The sequence below is a fragment of the Pteropus alecto genome, unplaced genomic scaffold (genome assembly GCF_000325575.1).
Source record: "Pteropus alecto unplaced genomic scaffold, ASM32557v1 scaffold142, whole genome shotgun sequence".
NCBI classification, from domain to species: Eukaryota; Metazoa; Chordata; class Mammalia; order Chiroptera; family Pteropodidae; genus Pteropus; species Pteropus alecto.
In genome coordinates this window covers 1517032-1536567 of record NW_006433374.1, presented here as the reverse complement: position 1 = coordinate 1536567, position 19536 = coordinate 1517032, and the positions used below count along the sequence as shown (strand labels likewise).

At 52.1% G+C, this 19536-nt stretch overlaps 1 long non-coding RNA gene across 1 annotated transcript; it reads right to left on the bottom strand.

Annotated features, from left to right (window-relative positions):
* Window positions 1-13890: 13890 nt before the first annotated feature.
* LOC112476791 lies at window positions 13891-19421 on the bottom strand. Its single transcript, XR_003045205.1, has 3 exons — window positions 17878-19421; window positions 14284-14489; window positions 13891-14187 (listed from the first exon to the last, which is right to left on the bottom strand). It is a non-coding gene; the product is annotated as an uncharacterized LOC112476791 (long non-coding RNA).
* Between the last annotated feature and the right edge of the window lie 115 nt (window positions 19422-19536).

Here is a 19536-nt window from a genome sequence, read left to right as displayed (position 1 = left end):
AGTGAAAAATTAAACACTCATTTCCTTTTCCCCTACTGTAAACGATGAGCAAGCCCTGTTCTATAAAAAGACATTTAAAGAGAAAGTATCATGAATCTCATATTCTTACCCATAAAATAGTGTTTCCAATCACGGTTTGGGGGAGACTATTTGACAATGTGCATTCAACTTAGTCCTGCTGTTTAAATGAATCATCGTTTAGAAAGTGGCACCTCCAAGGCGAGATGACAGTATGGGTTTTTTAAAACTCCGTAAGTCCTTCTTGCGAAAGAGAGGCAGCAGCTAAAAACACAATGGGTGTACCGGTCTCCGACGGCCGCTGTAGCGACCGAGGCCATTCGTGCCTTAAAGCAGCACAGGTGCGTCCTCATTTAGCTCTGAGGACCAGCGGCCGAAGGCGTCCAGTCCTGGAGTCCTGGCTCGGCTATATCCCTTCTGCAGGCCGCAGCGGGTGGCGATCTTCCTCCATTTCTGGGAAGTCTGACCATTTTGTGTGAATAGATCCTGACATTTATCGCCTGAGGTTGATTTCTCTAGCTACGGAGCGTGCCTTTGCATGTGGGGATTCAAATCATCTTTGATTTCCAGGGAATATTCCTGAGTTCTTCTTTTTAGTATTGTTCCATTTCATTGCTGTGTGCTCTAAGATGATCATGAAGCATATGCACTGTCTTCAACACCGGTTGCATCTCTTGTGATGAAATACGGGGCAACAGGATGGAATTAATGGCAAAAAGCATTAAAATAACATAGTGAAAGAAAAATCAACAAATAATGGTAATGATGATGCTGATAACATCTCCAGGAGGTAGGTAAGGGTAAAATCCAAGCAGCCTCTCTTATCTGAGACGCCTTGGGAGCCCTCACGTGTCAGGAGCAACACAGTGCTGTGGGCCACACGTCTTACAGTGGAGGCTCAAAGAGGAAGCCCGTGGAGTGATGCCCGGCTCCTATGCTTGGCACATGCCCATCTCGTGCATGTCCGTGTGCACAAGTCATTAATGTAGGGTACACTCCACGTCGCCGCTAGGGACAGCACAACATGGTCGGGGCAGGAGCTTCCGACCTAAGGAACCACAGCCCTGGTCGCCCTGCACACACGGACAGTGACGGCGCTGAGATGCACGCCCTCCCGCGGGCTCTGTGTGCGGGACCGGCTCGCAGGCCACACCAGCCACTCCGGGAGGTACAAGACCATCCCTCACTCTCCAGCTGGCCGACCCAGGTGGCAGCAAGATGCTACCTCGCTGTCTTGTGAGGTTTCAGCCTTCTCCACCTGGGTCCCCAAGCAGCTGGGAGCAGGAAAGTAGCCAGCTGGTGGCAGCCCCGTACCACTGCCTCCAGATACGACGGCTGGCGGCTTAGGAGGGTCTGTGACGCATACCTGGGCAGGGGTGCTACACATCTGGGAGACTGAGCAGACACCAAGAGGCCCCAAGTCTCTTCATTCCCTCTGCGGGGCTGCCGACTCCCCAGGCTTTACTCATCACTCCCCATCTCGCCTCGTCTGGCCAGGACTCTGTCCCTGTACAGTCACAGTATAAAAAACATCCCCGACTATAAATGGTCAGACTGCCAAATACAGACGTATTTCAATCAAACGAACACTGCTGAATTACTGAGCGCTGTAAGTACTACAGTAGGTACTACGGTTTAAACAGATTTCTGCAAACCGGGCCTGAAGTGAACGCCTATTTACAAACTGTATCTGTGGACGAAAAGGGGTTCTACGGCAAGTGACCTCGCAGGGCGATGGCCGTAGATGCGTCCTCGTCAGGCGGGTCGCAGGGGTGGTCACGCCCCAGGCCCACAGCTTCTGCAGCTCAAGGCCGCCTCTGCCGTAGGCCCGCCCCGTGCTGCAGAAGCTGCGGGCCTGGGTGCTCCTGTGCATCTCGGTCACCGTGCCCTCCATGCCCCCAAGGCCCCGAGTACAGGAAGCATTTCCCCTCCTCGCCCTCCTGCCCCAGCTTCGTGTACTCTCTGCTGCAGCGCCTCTGCTGTGAGGGCACCCTGTCCCTGCTCACATCGCCACCAGGAGCCGCACCGTGTCCCCCACAGGGCGTGTCCGTGCCTGCACTGGTCCTCTCCGTGTCTGGCCCCCTCCGTGCCCGCACCGGTCCCCTCCGTGTCTGGCCCCCTCCGTGTCCGCAGGGAGCAGAGGTGGGGTCCCTGCAGGAGGTTCAGCCTCTTCTTTGCCGCTTCGTCCCAGCCCGAGACCTCTTCTCCCAGGCAGCGGGGCCTCCTCCAAGGCCGCTGTGGTCTGGAATGTGACAGGAAGGAGAGCCAGCAGCCATCTGCCCCTGGCCCCCTCCCTACCCATGTCCGTGTCACCCTTTCTCCTCGCAGGCAGCGCCCGAGCACGAGCATCATTTTAACGGCTCCCTCCCTCGTGCGTCCGGTCCCCACCTGGAGAGTGGTGGGGGGTGGGGGGGGTCTTCCTATAAATCTGGGGTCTGCAAACCCCAGGGGAGGATGACCGAATCCAGGCCCCGTCTTCCCCGTTGTCTGTTTGTTTTTATGGCCAAAGAGCTGGGACATTTTTTAAAAAATATTTTTAATGGCTAAAAAACTCCAAAAGATTTTATGACGCACTGAAATCATTTAAATTCAAATTTCAGCACCCTGGAAAGCATGTCGCGGGCTTCGAGGGCTGCGTGCGGAGGCTCGTGCCACATGGCAGGGCCCAGGTGGCCCGGCCAAGAACAGTGACCACCTGAAGCATCGCACACAAAGCCCGTAGGGCGGGCCTGAGCCTGTCCCCCCTCCCCTCTCTATTCTAGGACATAAGGAAGACTGCGGCAGGCCCCAGGGTCCTTTTGACATGGAAAGCAGCAGGAGCCCCCTCCCTCCCCGATGAAGTGCAGCTTGCGGGACTGGCCGCCTCAGCGCGGGTTCTCACGGAAAGCGTGGGCTCTGGGAGCAGAGAGCAACGTGACCCCATCCTTCCTCCCTTCCAGTCCTGCTTTAGACACGCTCATCGGCATTCTGAGCGACGGGCGAGCCTGCTTCACGGGGCCGGCAGGGCGGCGGGGGCGGGGGAAGCTATAAATGCCCAAGGGCACGAGAGCACACGGGAACGTTTTTCAAAACATATCACATTCGGTGCACACGCAAATGACATCAGTGAGGACCAGGAGTGACACCACCACAGAAAGATGAAGGGAGGCGGGGACCAGGACGGAGGTGGCGGTAACGGGAGTGAGAAGGGACGTTTCAGAGTGGGACGCTGTGCAGACGGAGGAGGGAAGCTGAAGGTCACCGCAAACACCGTGAGCAAACGTCCCCGGGCCGGGTGTGCCGCCAGCTCTACAGCCTTACGCGGGAAACGAGGGGCGCAGAGACCCCTTACGTGTCAACGGCTCCACTGTGCGCAGGTTCTCGAGTGTCAGCGACACAACGTGTGACGGGAGAAACAGTGCCTCCTGCAACCACACGTGAGTGAAGCCATGAACACACAGCGACACTCATTATGCCGTCTCACGAAACAAGGAAGAGGATCAGTAAGAGGGGCGATGGCCGCAGCTCAGGGAAGCGGGGACCGGGGCGCCCGGCACACCCCCTTCCTCCTTCGTGCCCCGCCAGGCTCACCCTGCACGCTGCCCAAGTCGATGCTGGGCACCATCGTGCGTGACGGTCTTGTTTATTTTGACAGCCTCCTCTAACACCTCCGCAAGAACATCAGTTGATAAACAGCACAGAAATTAACGTTCCAAAATATGCAACTCCTAGAAAGCTCAAAGGAATTAAAAATAAGTCCAGCCAGTCACAGCTGTCACGTGACCAAATAAAAGCGGGAACCACAGTGAGAACAGGGCACCTTAGTGGACAGAACAGATGTGTTCCCCAGATATTCAGGTAAAATAGCATTTTTAGTGACACAACATGCCTTTACAGAATTGCTCTACAGAACTAAATGTACGCTCTCGTAGAGTACATTTGATCGCCATGACAAGAAATCAGGATTTAAGAAAATACCACTTTCACTTTTCTCGTATTAAATATTTAAATATGACATTCTGACCTTTCCGATTGACACTGGGTAACAGTCAAATGAAGCCCCACAGTATAAATAGTGTGCCACGGGGACGGGCGGCCACAGAGCCAGGAGCGTGGCTCCGAGAGTCAGCACGGGACGTACAGCACCTGACCTCTGGGCGTTTAGTTGACGGGGGTCCTGACACGCCGCCCTAAACGTGGCACCTTCACGCCTGGCTACTTCCTGCGGGAGGGGTCGAGGAATAGCAGGTGCAGGGCGGACTTTCTGCCTCCCCCGACCCAGGTCCCCAGACCCCAAGTACCGGAGGAAGGAGCGTCTTCACGTCCCAGGACAAAGGAGCACGGGGAGGGGTCTGCACGCACAGCATCGCTACGATCCCCCGGCCCCCGCCTGGCTCACCTGCGCGCTGCCCCCTCTTTCCACGACTTTCCCCTTTTGGTGAAGCGTCGTGAAAAACGCTGAGTTTCAACGGCTTCTCCTGGTCTTCATTTCCTTACGAAGCCTGCCGCGTCATGTAAACTTACGCTGCAGGAGTGGGTCCGCTTCCGTGCTGTTCACTGCCTGTGTTCCAGAGTCCCCACAGAGAACCGGACGGACGGAGGAAAACCTGAGTGTCTTCCTGCACGTGGTCCTTCGTCTGTGGAGTCAGGACTTGAAAGAGGAGGATCTGGAATTATTCCAGCTGATTCTTACGTACGTAATTCAATTTGCTGAGCAGCCTTATGCCTCGCCGTGCGGGCTGGGCTGCGAGAGGATGGGGTTCATGGATGGGCAGTTCCAGCCTCACCACGCTCCGACTGCTTCATCCGTGGGCGACGTGGTGAAATTCTCTAAACGAGATCCCAAGGTCGTAATCTAATCTAAGGGAATTACACCGTATAAATGGTTCTTTCCCCTTCTGTCTAGATGATTCTGTTTTTTCTAGTTTATATATCCTTCGGTAACTGTGTTTCAACGGAGTCATGCAAAGCCACGTAGAAAGCATATTTGCGGTGTTTTTAGTTCCTTGAATTTTATGCTTGAACGTACGTGTTGTATTAGTGCAGCTGTCCAGTCGCCCGCTCTAAACCACTCTCTAGTGTGCGCAATGTCTGTCTCCCAGGAGGCCGCCTTCACTTCGCGTGTGTCCCAAAGCTTGTCAAGCAGACAGCACGTGAGGCCACATGGTGCCATTCTAACGTGGCCTTACTGATTTGCAGACAACGTGGTTCCTTTCTACTTCCAGGTGCGGCTCTGACGGCATGTGGCATCATTCTTGGTGGTCACGGGGCGAAATACCAAGAGCACGTGCTGACAGCAGCGTGACGAGTGACTGCAGGCATGAAGGAGCATCGCACTGAGCGCCTGCTCTGCCCTGCACAAGAGTCAGCGATGCTCTTCAGACGGCAAGTTAATTGGCGGTGGAATTATTCACCTTAGATTCCTAACCCCTCTTGGAGGTTAATTACAGCCCACTGAACTTTGCTCCTTTGAACCTCTACATGCACCACGGAAGGCACAGTTCTCATTTACTGCACCCTGCAAAATGAAAAACGTTTGCGTCCGGAAGCATACAGCACACTGGAAGCAGAGAACGCATGTGTCTTAAATCCAGGTATGTTGTCCTTAAAGACCTTATTGTCTCATTTAACAAATTAACAAGTGAACAAGAGCCCAGGTAAGTATGGCTGCAGTATGGCCAAAATTACAAAAATGCATCAGGCACGTGCCCTCGTCACCGTGCATCTGTGACACACGGTGCATTTAGTTTACATCATTTATCTAGTCTCCCTCCAGACTAACAACTGGAGCCGTTTCAACACTGCAAATAAGAGGCGGCAGGGCGTAGACGCCGAAGCAGTGGCGGAACGGGTAGAGTGGAAGTCCCGCCCCACGGGCTGGCGGCCGTGGAGCCGCGGAGGGGGTCCGTGTGTCCCCCTCGCCTCTGTATCTGTTCCTCACGCACTCTGCGTGTCCCCAAGACGGCTCCTAAACTGTATCTGAAACAGAAGTTCACGATCGGATTTCAGGTTGCCCTTAGCGTGCGTGGCGAGCTGTCCTTACTTCAATTCGGAAAGCCCACTACGTCCCCAGCATCAGAACAGGCGCTATTCCGTGTGGTCGCGCCCCGGCCCCTGCCGAACGCAGCGTGAGCACCACACTCTTGCTTGTCTCTACCTCACGCGCGCGCACACACACACACACACACGCGCGCACGCACACACACGCGCACGCACATGCAGCATTCGGGAACCAAAGCCCTAGCGGAACGTGTCAGCGGCCAGTGCTAACACGTTACCTCCCCACTCTCGAAGTCCAGGGCGAGGAGTCCAGCAGGAAGGGCAGGGTTTCATCTGCGTGTCTACTGATCCCCTAACGCTGTTCGGTATTTTCCACGCATTATCTGTCATTAGCCCAACTTATGGTTTAACCCTCGAGAGTCACAAAGATTATAAGCCGAAACGGCTGCGTGATTCAATGTGGCTCCTGAATGGAGCGCTGGTGATCGTCCCCAGTGGGCGCCTCAGCTGGTTCCAGTGATGGACGCAGCTGCGGCTGGTGGCACTGGTGCTTTCTGGCTGTTGCACAAGTCTGGAGATCAGCCGGGTGTCCAATCTGGAAACAAACGAGGAGAGGTGCTCGCCAGCGGCTCCTGGAAGGCAGCCCTCAGCTTAACTGAGACCCCACCGGCTCAGGCGAAGGCTCCCCAAAACCAGAGCTGGTGGGGATCACAGTGTCGCGTGGACACTCGAGGAATCGCTCCCAGGAAGGGCAGGTTCTCGGTGGCCTGGGACACTGGGCAGTGCGTCACATGGCGTGTCAGACCCAGCGATTCTGTGTTGTGAACGTGGTGCACGTGGACTCCTGGCCAGCAGAGCTGGTGCGACGTCGCCGTCACCCAGTCCCCTCCCGGGATTCCCAATCCTCCTGCCCCGTCTCCGAGCACACACCAGCAACATGGCGTGCGTTCCTTACGCAGCCTTCCGTGAAAATCCTTTGCGAACACTGAACGGCTTAACAAGGACGTTCTCATTCGTGTGAGATTGCTATTTTATTTTTGCTCTAATCTTTTCAGTCGAAGGAGCCACAGGAACTCATGGACTCACGGCTCCCGAGCTGCGCAGAATCTTCCACGGCACGTAATGCATTCCATCTGCACAGGTGCTGTCGACTAAGGTCTGTGGCAGGACAAACGAGCATCAGGTGATCCGCACTGCTTACCCCGGGACTGGGGTCAGGACAGAGGACGAAGGAAGAGGACGATGCCCTAACTCCTTTCTCCCCTCCCCCAGCGTCGCAGAGCACACGGCCTGCTGCAGAGGACCCAAGCAGGGCATGTCCAAACTCCCCCTGCCCTTTCTCCTCCGGTCTTATAATAACCCACTCTTCCTCCAGGAAAGACTCATCCTTTGGGACAGTCTCAGCTGCGCTCAAGACGCCTTAGCTCCACAGGGTTTTCACATGAGGAAAGTTGCTTGACGTGACAGGAGACGCAGGAGCGGCAGCTCAGATTGGCCCTTGTCCCTCGGGCCTCGAGAGAAGCTCCTGCAGCTCTCACGCCCTGTGCAGACGGGCTCGTACGCACGAGAGGAGGCACTCGGGCTTTCTAGAAGTTCTCCTTCCCAGAAATAGCTGTTTTAGCTCTTACCGGGCGTTTCCTCCAAAGCCGTCGCGTGTCACCAGGAAGGGCGAGCACACCCGGCACTGTCTGTCGTGCACACGTCCCCACCAACGTGCCTCCCGCTCCCTCCCTTGGCTGTGACTGTGACCTCCGGGCCACGCCGTCCAGTTCACGGCTTTGGCTCCTGACGGTGTCTCGTGCCCTCCCCGTCCTCCCCCAGCACCAAGCCCTGCCCAGCGTCCACCACACGGGTACCTGTGTGTTGCAACCGTTAACACCGTTTGACGCTTCCTGCCTTGTGCCAGGGCTCTTAGCCCCCAAATCAGTCAGCCAATACGAGGGAACCGATGTGGGCAGAGAGGGCAAAGCTTCGCCAGAAAGTTCCATCGTCCTCCCTCTCATTTTAAGTCCCATCGGAACTCCAGTTATATAATATTTCCTAGATATTCTGCACTCCGTAGGGATCATCTTTTTCCTTTCTGAAGTGAAACTCTTCCCTAAACATACCATTTTGTGAATTTCAAAAGACGTGGCAAATATTCGATGATTCTTTAGGAAATGGCACAGAAACTTGGGATAAAACAAGCCAACCTGAATACTAATTAGACTACAATGTCTTTTTTTCCAAGGACAAATTTGATCATTTTTAAAAAGAGTTCTAATCGCCGTCATCCATTAAAGCTCTGAAAGCCTTAAACATTATTGCCTTGCTATCAAACAGCATATTACAGGAAAAAAAATTACACTTAGTTTTACTACTCAAGGAATTACAGTGACTCTTTGAAGAGTACTTAACTTCTTATGGACAAAGTTCCAAAAGACAAATGTATATGCACTGCCATTTAAAGCAAGGACTGCATACTTTTACGACGTCTGTAAATCTGCATTCCGCTCTGCAGCTGACCGCGCTCTCGCATGGTGGGCCCTGCGAGAGGGTCTTTACAGGGCCCAGTGGAAGGGCTGCTATCAGCAGGGCCTCCTCACATACGTCCGGGTGAAGGCCCTGCAGGGAAATGCACCTGCTGAGGATGAAAAGCGGCATGGTCAGCCAAGGACCGAAACCCAGACACCTCATTCTGAACCTTATGCCCTTTCACGCAGCATTTTAAAATCAATTTATAAAGAATTTTGCTTGTGGAAAAATACGTGAGACCAAATTATGTATCTGTTAATACTGTTTTGTAATTTTCAGGTTCGTAAAATGTCTATCTGAGTTAACTATAAGACATGACGTCTGGTTCACTTAGATTCTAATGCTAACGATACAATGACTTGACATACTGGGTTCGTGTTGGATCGCATCTGCGATCTCCTTTACGAGCACTCGCCCATGGTCCCGCCCTTGCTATCTGCCGGGCCTTCGGGAAGCGAGGCTGACATTCCCACTTTCGCCTAACTAGACAGACATACACGATGCCAGAGAGTAGGTGGCGATTTAACTGGTCAGGGTCCAGCACATTTTCCACGCTGCCCCGGTGGGCGCGTGAATGGACGCGTGCTGGGACGCGTGCTCACGCGCTTGGAGGAGGAAGCAGGCGGCACTGACGGGAGCTTTCCTTCGGGAAGCGAGGCTGACATTCCCACTTTCGCCTAACTAGACAGACATACACGATGCCAGAGAGTAGGTGGCGATTTAACTGGTCAGGGTCCAGCACATTTTCCACGCTGCCCCGGTGGGCGCGTGAATGGACGCGTGCTCAAGCAGGCGGCACTGACGGGAGCTTCTCGGAAGCCCTGTCTGTGGCACGGGGAGGGTGTGACGCTGCGGGCCGGAATGGCGGAGCGTGCTTTAAATGCCACTCTCGCATCAGGCTGGACGTCGGGGATGACGTCAGAGAACTGAGAACCGGCGCGTCGGAATTCCCCGTGCATCCGGGCTGCAAAGGCCTTGGGTCCTTCTGCCATCCGCTGCCTCCCAGACGCCATCTGCCACTTCCGGGAGCTGCTTCAGAGGCACCGTGCAGGGTGTCTCTTGGTGTCACGTTGGAGCACGGGGACGCTCGTCCTGACCCCCTCCGGCTCTCTTTACAGCTTCCTCCTCGCCCGTCCTCCCAGCTGGCCAGAGGCGGGGGCAGCGCCAGGTTCCACGGCTGAGCTGGGACGCCCGCGTCCGACGTCGGGACACCGCGCTGAGCACCGTGAACCCACAAAAGGCGGCACAGGAACCCATGAGAGGTCACGGCGATCCAGACCGCAGCCACTCGTGAGGTTGTCACTGTGACACATGAGAAGTGAACCGCCTCTTTGGAAAGGGGTGTCACAGAAGAGACGTTCTAAGCAGGTGACAGTAGCTGTGCTTTGCACCCAGATAATGAGCCAGAATCTTCTAAGACTTCTTCAAATCTTTGCATTAGGTCATCCTTGCTTGATCTCATTATCATGTTATTCCACAAAGTGTGTCCACGAAGCTTGGGCCACTTCCTTGCTGGAAGACTTTCCACACTTAACGGACAAACTTGAGGTGAACTTCGATGAGCGTGACTCTTACAGCATCCGTACAGGTCATTAACACATACTGACCGATTTGAGCGAAACCAGATTTTGACAAGGTCTCCCTAACCTCCTCGTTCTCCCCAGCAGGTGTAGTAAGGAGCTGACTCTCTGCAAACATCGAAGGAGCTCAAGTGCCTTACAGAAAAGTCTGGTTTCCATGACGTTTTTCTTTTCAGCCTAAATATGTAGCTCCCTGACAATGTGTCCTCTCCAAGGACACAACGCTGAATTAAATATTCCAGCTCCTCTTCAGTCTGTGCTCAGTCATTAACTCACTCAGGTTTTCTCATGTGTCCAGAGTACACTAATTTCTTCGTCGAGTGCTGCCAATGAAATATAAGAAGGACCTGTTTTCTGTTCTCCATTCCACTACTAGAGAAAGACTTGCTAACAAATGTGCTGTGAGTCATGATAAACGGGTCTGCACGGTGCCCTAAGACACAGTTAAAAACTCATCATCCCAGTTAGCACTGGATTCTACCAGCACACGCAACCATCCCTGAGGATACGTCAAGTGGGAAGATAGGTTCTGGAAACTGCTCTCTCCAGTGATGAGACAGAAGGTGACTCTGTGCTGCGAGGCCGTCCGTCAGGACATATTCGTTTCAGTATTTCTATTCTAAAGAGTTCTTCCCAGAAAAATTAATAAATTCTGTCAGCTTAAGAACCTGAAAAGGCACCTGCTTACGCACACGACGTTCCCCACGGCTGCCCAGCAACCCCCAAAAGCCCAGGGCAGACCCCGGCTTCCCTCCTGTTAGCAGGGAAACGGCCTCCGCAGCCCCACACCATCGTCAGCAGGGGACTACACAATTTGCCATGCAAAGTGCTCCGCTGAGTGACAGGGCTGGGCTCATCGGATGGGACGGCAGGCAACAGGTGTCAATGGAAGGGTGCTGTGTACCTATGTGGTCCCCCCAGTGATCAGGAAGAAGCTTGCTGGTTCAAGTCAGTGATTTCTGCCCCCGACTACACACTGGGAGCACACACACACACACATACACGTGCAAGCGTACACACAACACCTATATGGACACGCGCACATATACCTGTACATATACAGGTTCGCACACCTACGCTTACACTTAGGGCCCAAGCCGTACTCTAGACCAGTTAAACACAATTCCTGAAAGCCGAGATAGACGAGTCGATAAAGCAGCAGCAGCACATGCATACGACGGACTCTTACTCGGCCATGATTAAAAAAATAAAAACCTTACCATTTGCAATAACATGAGGGACGCAGAGGGTACTACGCTAAGTGAGATAAGTCGGACAGGGAGAAATGATTACCGTGCAATTTCACTTAGATGTGGAACCTAAAAATCAAAATGAACGAACGAAATGGAAACGAAGTCCAAGGCACAGAGAAGCGACGGCTGCGGATGGCAGTGCGCGTGGGGACTGTGTGGACGGAGAGGTGAAGCAGCACAAGGTGGCACTACGGACAGTCACGGGCCGTACGGCGCAGCGCAGCGCACGGAGTCAGGAACACGGTCGCGAGTGCGTGGGGCGGCACCGCGCAGACGCTTCATCACCGTGCTGAGCGCCGGACACACGGAACACTGAACGTCGACTCGAACGGAAAAAATTCAAATCTTAAAAATACAAAACAATTTTTGAAACAAGCTGGCCGGGCCTGGGAGGGAGTCCAAAGGCAGGTGGCAGAGTGGAGCACCCCGAGGCTCTTCCTGCTCAGGGCTCCCCCGCCCCCTCCACAGCTGCCAGGCCCCACTGCGCTGTGGAGACTCCTGGCCAAAACCAACAGCCCAAAGCACCCCGCACATTTCAAACGACCCTGACCAGGACGGGGGGGCTGTACCCTACTCAACCGGGAACAACGAAAAAGATAAAATGTGAGGAAATGTTTTTTTTTCAGAATTTGATTATTTTATGATTTTCTAAGACTTCTATATCTGGAAAGTTCCATGGCTTTATATGACTGACTAGTCCGTCGCTCTAATGAGGGCCAACAACATGAGGCTTAAGAAAAAAGTGGTTGTGAATCATGTTCTATTCATGTCATCTTTGTTTTGCAAATTAAATTTATGCCACATTAGCTCAGAGATATGAATATTTTAATAATGCCAGATCTATAAATTGCAAGAAAAATGAATTAGTATTCTAAAATCTATTCAGTTCCAAGGAACTGAATTTCTCGAGGATATCTTTTTCATCTACAAAGAGAAAAAGTATTCTACATTACTGCCTTTCCATTTTAACCATTTAATTTCATTCTCATTTTAACCATTCATATTTTTCAACATATTTAAAAAACTTGAAAATAATGAGAACCTTCATGAAATGGTAAACTTTTAAAGTCTGAGTTTGATCCAGTAACTTAGATGTTTTTGACATTAATATTACGGTGGTTAACGAGAATTACAGATACTCCGTGACAAACAGGATTTGATGCTTTTTGCATATATTAACTCATTTGGGGTCAGAAACATTTAAAATTTTAAGTATAATCGCTATCGTCTCGTGTAGATTAAGAAGCGTTTTATAATTATTTTGATCTGGTCAACGAAACGTTGTTACCGTTACCATGGTTCATATGGTTACAGTCACAGCGGCAGGTGAGCAGCGTTTGGTACGTGAGCCTAGGACTCCACGCTGCCTATGCGTCCCAGCCCCTGGATCTCTCGCACATTCTGCAATTTACATGCCGTTGTCACGTCACGCACAGATTAAGGCACGGAGGAACGGAAAGTTCAGTGACCGTCCCAAGGTCACACAGCCGTGAGTAGCAGAGGCCGGGTCTGAACCAGACTCTGCCCGAAGCAGGAAAAACAAAGGCTGCCTCGCCCCAAGTCACATCGCTCACATTTGCGGCTGCGAGTTTGTGTCACTACGTGATGTATCTACACGTGCAGACGGAGGAATTCTAAACGGAGCCGAGTTGACGGAAGCAGATGTGCCTGCATTCTAAGGTCACATGCACACAGTGCTCGCCCCAGCGCTCACCCCGCACACTCGGTGGTCGCACGTGCCCGGTGGCCCGGCCTCTGCTGTTCCTGTTCAAAGGAGCCTCACAGCGCCGAAGGCCTCCTGGAAGCGGGGCAGCGACCGAGCAAGCCCCGAGAGAAAACCGCCACACGATTCGACACGCAAGCGCTGCCCCGCTGCACAGCCCCATCCCAACGGTCCCCACTCTGCCGCCAGATTTCTGAGAATTCAGGCCGTAACAGGAGATCTCAAAATCACAGCTGTCCTTTACATGTCGGCCTGCATCCTTTCAAAATTTCACTGACTGCTATTTCAGAGTTCGGACCCATTTTACTTGCTTTATTGGTAGTTTTCCAGGCAGGGAATGCATCTGTATAGTTTGGGATATTAAGTGATGTTGTCACAGAAATTCAAAGATGCCGTAAAGAATGTTCTGGAAAGTCTGCGTGGTGTATTTGCTCCTGGTTTTAACATAAACTGTGGTTCGTGAGTGGACACCCACCGCATGGCGACCGTGGTCTCCTCCCAGAGCAGAGGTGCTGGGAACACATCGGGGCTCACTTCCTGGCACACGCAATGCTCTGGGGAGAGGGGCACCGTCATCACTGTCACTGCCGTCAAAAGCAAAGACTCATTTAACGACGACCTCTCGGACCCTATTGCATGGCTGGTAAGACCCTTCCCACGACTGTGAGTGCCCCAGGCTCCCGCTGAGGGACCTGTCACATGACCACATTCGTGACACGTTCGTGAGCCGGTGAGCAGGAGTCTCATACCATCACTAGCTCCTCAGAGAGCCCACGTCACAGCACTGCCGTCAAAAGCAAAGACTCATTTAACGACGACCTCTCGGACCCTATTGCATGGCTGGTAAGACCCTTCCCACGACTGCGAGTGTCCCAGGCTCCCGCTGAGGGACCTGTCACATGAACACATTCGTGACACGTTCGTGAGCCGGTGAGCAGGAGTCTCATACCATCACTAACTCCTCAGAGAGCCCACGTCACAGAAAAATAAAAATGCCGGACAACGATTGCTCACTCACGCCGAACGACATGTGTGCCAAACAACGTTTACTGGTCATCTCAACGTATCTCACGTTGCAGCTAACTTTCTGATGCACCAGAGATCACAGCTCTGTTCTTATCTGTTTGGGGGAATATTCCGCGGATGAATATGTATTATGTAGTTTCCTGTACAACTAAAGGGCTAAATAAAAATTTGTCCCATATAGAGAGCGTACCTGCATTTGCTGCTTGCGTTGAATTCGACGAATGTTTCCCGGCTGTAGCGGACGTGCTGGTTTGGGCTGCCACACTCCCTCCCAGGCCACGGCCGGCTGACTGCATCTGCACTGGGCAGGGCTTCCGTTCATTTCCACACTGGCCCATCCCGTCCTGGCCTCACGTCACTGTATCTCTTTACTGTTCACAAGGAACCTTCTGAGGACTTGCATATGATAAAAAAAAAGAAAAGAAAAAGAAAAAAAAAGGTGAGCAGTGAAAGCTGAACTTCTCTGGTGATAAACCATGAGAGCGGCAGGGCTGCCACCGGCCTCCTGGGCATGTCCTCCCCGCAGAATGAAGCTAAGAGAAAAACAGCAAGTGGCACCCCTCGCGTGCCAGGTGCAGCCACATGTGCAGAGAGCCCGACCTCGCTCTACGCCACTGCATTATTTGACTTAGCCATTTCCCTTTTGCTTAAGCCAGGCGGACACCCGAAACGGGAGCCCAAAGATTCCCGACCTTTATAAACATTCACTGTGCTTGAGCTGCCTTCTAGGTGCCATGAACACCAAGAAGCACAGCACAGTCCCTGCTCCAAAGGGACTCCATCCCAGTCGAGACCAGAGAGCCTAAATGCCACTGCCTCGTGCTTGAGAAGAAACAGGGCGTGGCTCCTACTGACAGAGGCGATGGAATGTATTCCCAGAGGGTATACGGACGGACGCAGTGGAGCCTGACTTAGGCCTTGAACATTTACGCAGAGTTAGTGGGACAGGAAAATGTACAAAGACATCCCAGCGGGAACAATAGTGAGCTAGAAATGGATAGTTTATCTTAAGATGAAAGAAAAATTCTAATGCCTACTCCAGTCCAGTCCTTGTCATACCTTAGACACGAAATAAAGTTTATTTACAGGGTGAGCAAAACCATGAAGGCAAATGACCGGATGTATAACCTGGAGCTGAGACCTGGGTCAGTGAAACGATCCCCTTTCGCATCTTCGCTTCTAATGGAAATTACTTCTTCTTACAATAACCTTCTTTATGACAGGGCTTCCAGGAACAGCAGTGATCAAGAAGAGTTATTGCTGTCACTGATAAATGCAGAAAGGGTAGTTTTAATTGCCGAGTTCCCATGTTTTTCTTTTCCAGATGTGAGCAAGTTCTCTAAATGTTAAAAATAAACAAATTTATATGTCCCATTTATGAGGGACTGTCGTCACTTCTGAGGAACATCATGAACATTTAAATTCGTGAACATTATAATTCTGACCAGAGGAAGACTTGAAAGAGAACGAGGCTCTGACACGCATCGTGCCGGACCCTGCGGCACTGGGCACGCAGTGAAGCCCGAACCTTTCGTGAATTCGTTTCTGGACCAGTGTAAGGAAGGAGCTTCTGAGTACAGGCTTCTAAATTAACGAGCCCTGGGCTGACAACCTCCGCCTCTGTGTGCAAGTCAGAAAATCACGTTAACTCTAAATTCGATTTACCGTAGCTCCCGACCTCTCTCACTGCCGTGACAGTCGTGTGAGACAACGCGTATTAAGAATTGGCGTCTAAAGGGCAGTCAAGACGTTCGGTAATTATTAGTAAGACTCCGGTGAAAGGGAGTAGATGCAAAAACAAAACAGACCGAAATCTTTGTTTTGTCTCTTTGAAATTAGGTGATTAGAAAATTGGATGTTTCAGCAATTAGGGTGTTTCTTACCAGCATCAGTAGTGATTAGCTCCCGTACTCCAAATTAGAGTATTTTGCTGAATTTCATGAAGCATCGGGCACCAAAGCTGACATTCTGTTTAGCAGTCAACAATATCACTGATTTGCCACTGATGTTATTTTCCCAATAATCCTCTCCACCGTAAAGAAACTGTTAGAAGGATGACAAGGGCTATTTCCTATCATATGCGTTAACTGTGGTCCGTGCCTAGGTCAAGGACATATCTGTTTTGCAACCAACTACACGGGCGGAGAACAGAGACTATGTTTTTGGGGGACTTTACCACCACCTCAGAACACCACCGCCACGCTACCAAAGATCTGAACTCCTTTTTTATTGACATTTTTGGAGTATGAAAGTTTTGAAAGCTTAGCTGCTCTATCTTACAATTGAATACACTATCAATTGCAATCGTTCTTCCAGCATATTTCTAAAACACATGCAATGGGAAAAACGTGCTAGTAAGAACTGCTTTGCTTGTGAGATGTAAAAACTCAGTTCTAAGTGGCTGAAGGAAACAGAAAGGGTAGGTGCAGCGGGGTGTCGGGGACTGTCACAGTTACATGCACAGGCTGCAGAAATGCCAGCCCACCTAAGCACCTCTCCTTCTCAGCCCAGACTCCCTCCAAGAGGCCTCTTCTTTCCCTGCACGTGGTGGCATTCACGGATGGCGGCTTCTGCTCTGTCAGCCTTAGACACAGCAGTCAGTGGGAAGGGATGCGGCCTCGTTCTGTGGGTTCAGATGAGATGCTCTACTCCATGACTGCAAAAGCGCCTTTCTCTGAATACTGTGCTGCTCTCAAAACAAGGGACTGCTTCAACTACGCACAGAGGCCATGCCAACACGAGTGACTACCTGACACCCCGTGGAAAGGGCTCTGCTGTGTGCTCCAGAAATCCAAGCGCCTGCCCCTAGTCCTTACAGGTCAGCAGGATCACCAGACGAGGTTCTGGGAGGAGGCGACAAGATGAAGAGTTAGCGGCAGGACGGCAGATGAGGGTGTTTCAGGGGCGATGCCAGCATGAGCCCACAGAGGTACTAACGCGTGTCAAGATGCCAAGACTGTAAACTAAGAGCAGCAGCTGGAAAGCAGACTGGAAGAGGAGAGGTGGGGCTTAGGTCCTGTCCCCGGGCAGAGGCGTGACAAGCTCCTGGACCTGTACCTTTCTCCCTCCCTCCGTAGCATGTGATACAGCCGTGTGGGAGGAGGCCGGGCGTGGGGGAAGGAGCTGTCAGGCTCAGGAACTTTGATTGTGTGCCAGGTGCTCGTTAGGGGACTCCCAGAGCTCAGGGTTCCGTGCTCTGTCCTCAGCGTGCACACCCAGAGCAGCTGTGTGTGGCCTTGTGCCAGCGCCAGCATCAGACGGTGCCTCTGGAGTCACACATCAGATGGCTACCTGCCCGCCAGACTCTACATCCCTGATGAAGAGGAACTGAATTCTTCTCCATCTTGTATGCCCTGTGCCAGCAGACTTTGCTCGGCAATGCATATCTAATAAATGTTTGATAAATGGCTAAATAAACCAGCTCAAAACGAAATTACTAAGAAAACCAAAGAAGCAAAAGCAAGCAAATGAATTACTGAAAAATGTTCTTATAGAGCAATTAAATTACTATATACTCACATCACATGAGTAATTGACTGAAATCCAACATGCAAAACAAGTATTTGTTGATCACGCACTGTGCCAAGTATAATGCTTGGCACTGAGATTACAAAGACAAACATGAACTTGATGTTCTTCCTTACCTTAGGGAGCTGAACTTAATTAGTTGTAACAAAATATGATACGGCGTAGAAGTGAGAAACAAGGAGACAGGGTTTGAAAGCGTATGGAACTCTTTAAACACTTTTCCCATGAGACTTAAATTCAATAGCGTCTGACTCACCAGTGAGTGTGGCAATAGCAGGTGCTCTTGTCTCTCCTTTAAGCGAAGAATCCCATAATCGTGGTGTTCCCTCAGACTGCCCCGTGACACATTTTCCCGCATCTTCTGAATCAGTCCACCCAACTGCCAAATGCAGGAGGCCCCAGTAGCTCTATGGCCACCACTGCTGATTCTGGCTCTGCGGACTTGTCTCTCCTTAAACTTTCGATGTCACCACATCACTTTAAACCAGATCACCCCTCGAGTTAGACCAAAGCGTCAAACTTTAGTACACAAAGCAGCCCGTGGGGATTCTGTTTAAAAAAAAAAAAAGCAGATTCTGCTTCAGGAGATCCGATGTGAAGCCTGGGATTCCTTCTTCCCAAGACGCTTCCTGGAGCGTGCCCTCGTGGGCAGACTACAGTCTAGCAGAGCTGGAGGGAAGTGGAAGGTGAAGGCTCAGAGAGTTTGTCCTGCTGTCTCCCTGATGTACACCTCACCTCCCCTGCACTGACGTCTAGGGGTAGTAAAGGATTCAGGGTAACTAGGTGTGCGATGCTTAGGCAACAGGATGTCTTCAGGATCAGCGGTCTTGCAGGCTATTTCTAGGAACTAGAAACAAAGCCTCTCCCTCAGCCTTCGCAACCATGGCTCCCGCTTACAGTGTTGTGGGGCAGAGGCCAGGCGCCTGGCATTCCAAAAGGGGGAGAAAGAAAAAGACCAGAGTAAAGGCCACTGGGGAGTGAACCCCCTCGTTTTGCTTAAGGCAGAGCCAGTCCGGCTTTTTTTTCAGATTCTCCTTCTATAGCTTCGGTGAGAAATCAATCTGTCCTTTAAAAGAAGAACCTGGAGACTCTTCAACCAGGAAATCTGAGATCCCTTCAGGCTTGGTTATTAGGATTAAACAGGGAAGACATTGTTTTTGGAAAGATTTGTCAGGGTTTTCAATTTGGGTGGGGATGTCAGCCGGCGTGGCCCTCATTTAAAGCAGCTTCTAAAGTCCGTCCAGAGCCAGGGGCGCCGCCAGACGAAACAATGGCTGAGTTTAGGGCACGCTATGCAGCAGGAGCTGTGCAATTTTGGAAGACTGGGAGTTTTGGCAGCTGAGTCACCTGGGAAGTTCAGAAAGGTTATGCAACCTGCCCAACGTCACAAAGCCTAAGGCTGACTGAGGGCACGAACGATGCCCAAGGCCCCAGTCTGGCCTTTCCAATAACGCGTAGATGAAAGCCATAAATAGGCCCTGCCAAACTGGGTGGCATTCGGGCCCGGGGCCCGCCCTCCGAAACAGCTGCACCGCCCCGAGGGTGGGGAAAGAGAACCACATCCGGGATACAGACGCGGACAGGGCCAAGCACTTCCGGTGCGCCGAGCTGAGGGTCGTTCAGGGTCAGTGGGCTCGCCGGTGAGGGCCAGCCCGTAGATGGTGCTAAACGGCGCACAGGGACCAGGTGTCCGAAGACAGCACGACTGCAGACTAGAAAGTCCTGCCCCTTACCCGCACTCAGGGAAGCGCGCGCCAAGCGGCAGAGTGCGCGCCGCCATGATGAGTCCAGCGTTTTAAAAGGAGCAGGCGGGGCCTAGCTGACGCCCGCGTCGGCGTGATGACGTCACAGACGCGCGGTGGCACGCCGGCCCAGCCCCTTCCGCGGGACCTCCGGCCCTGGTGGGCGGGGCTGT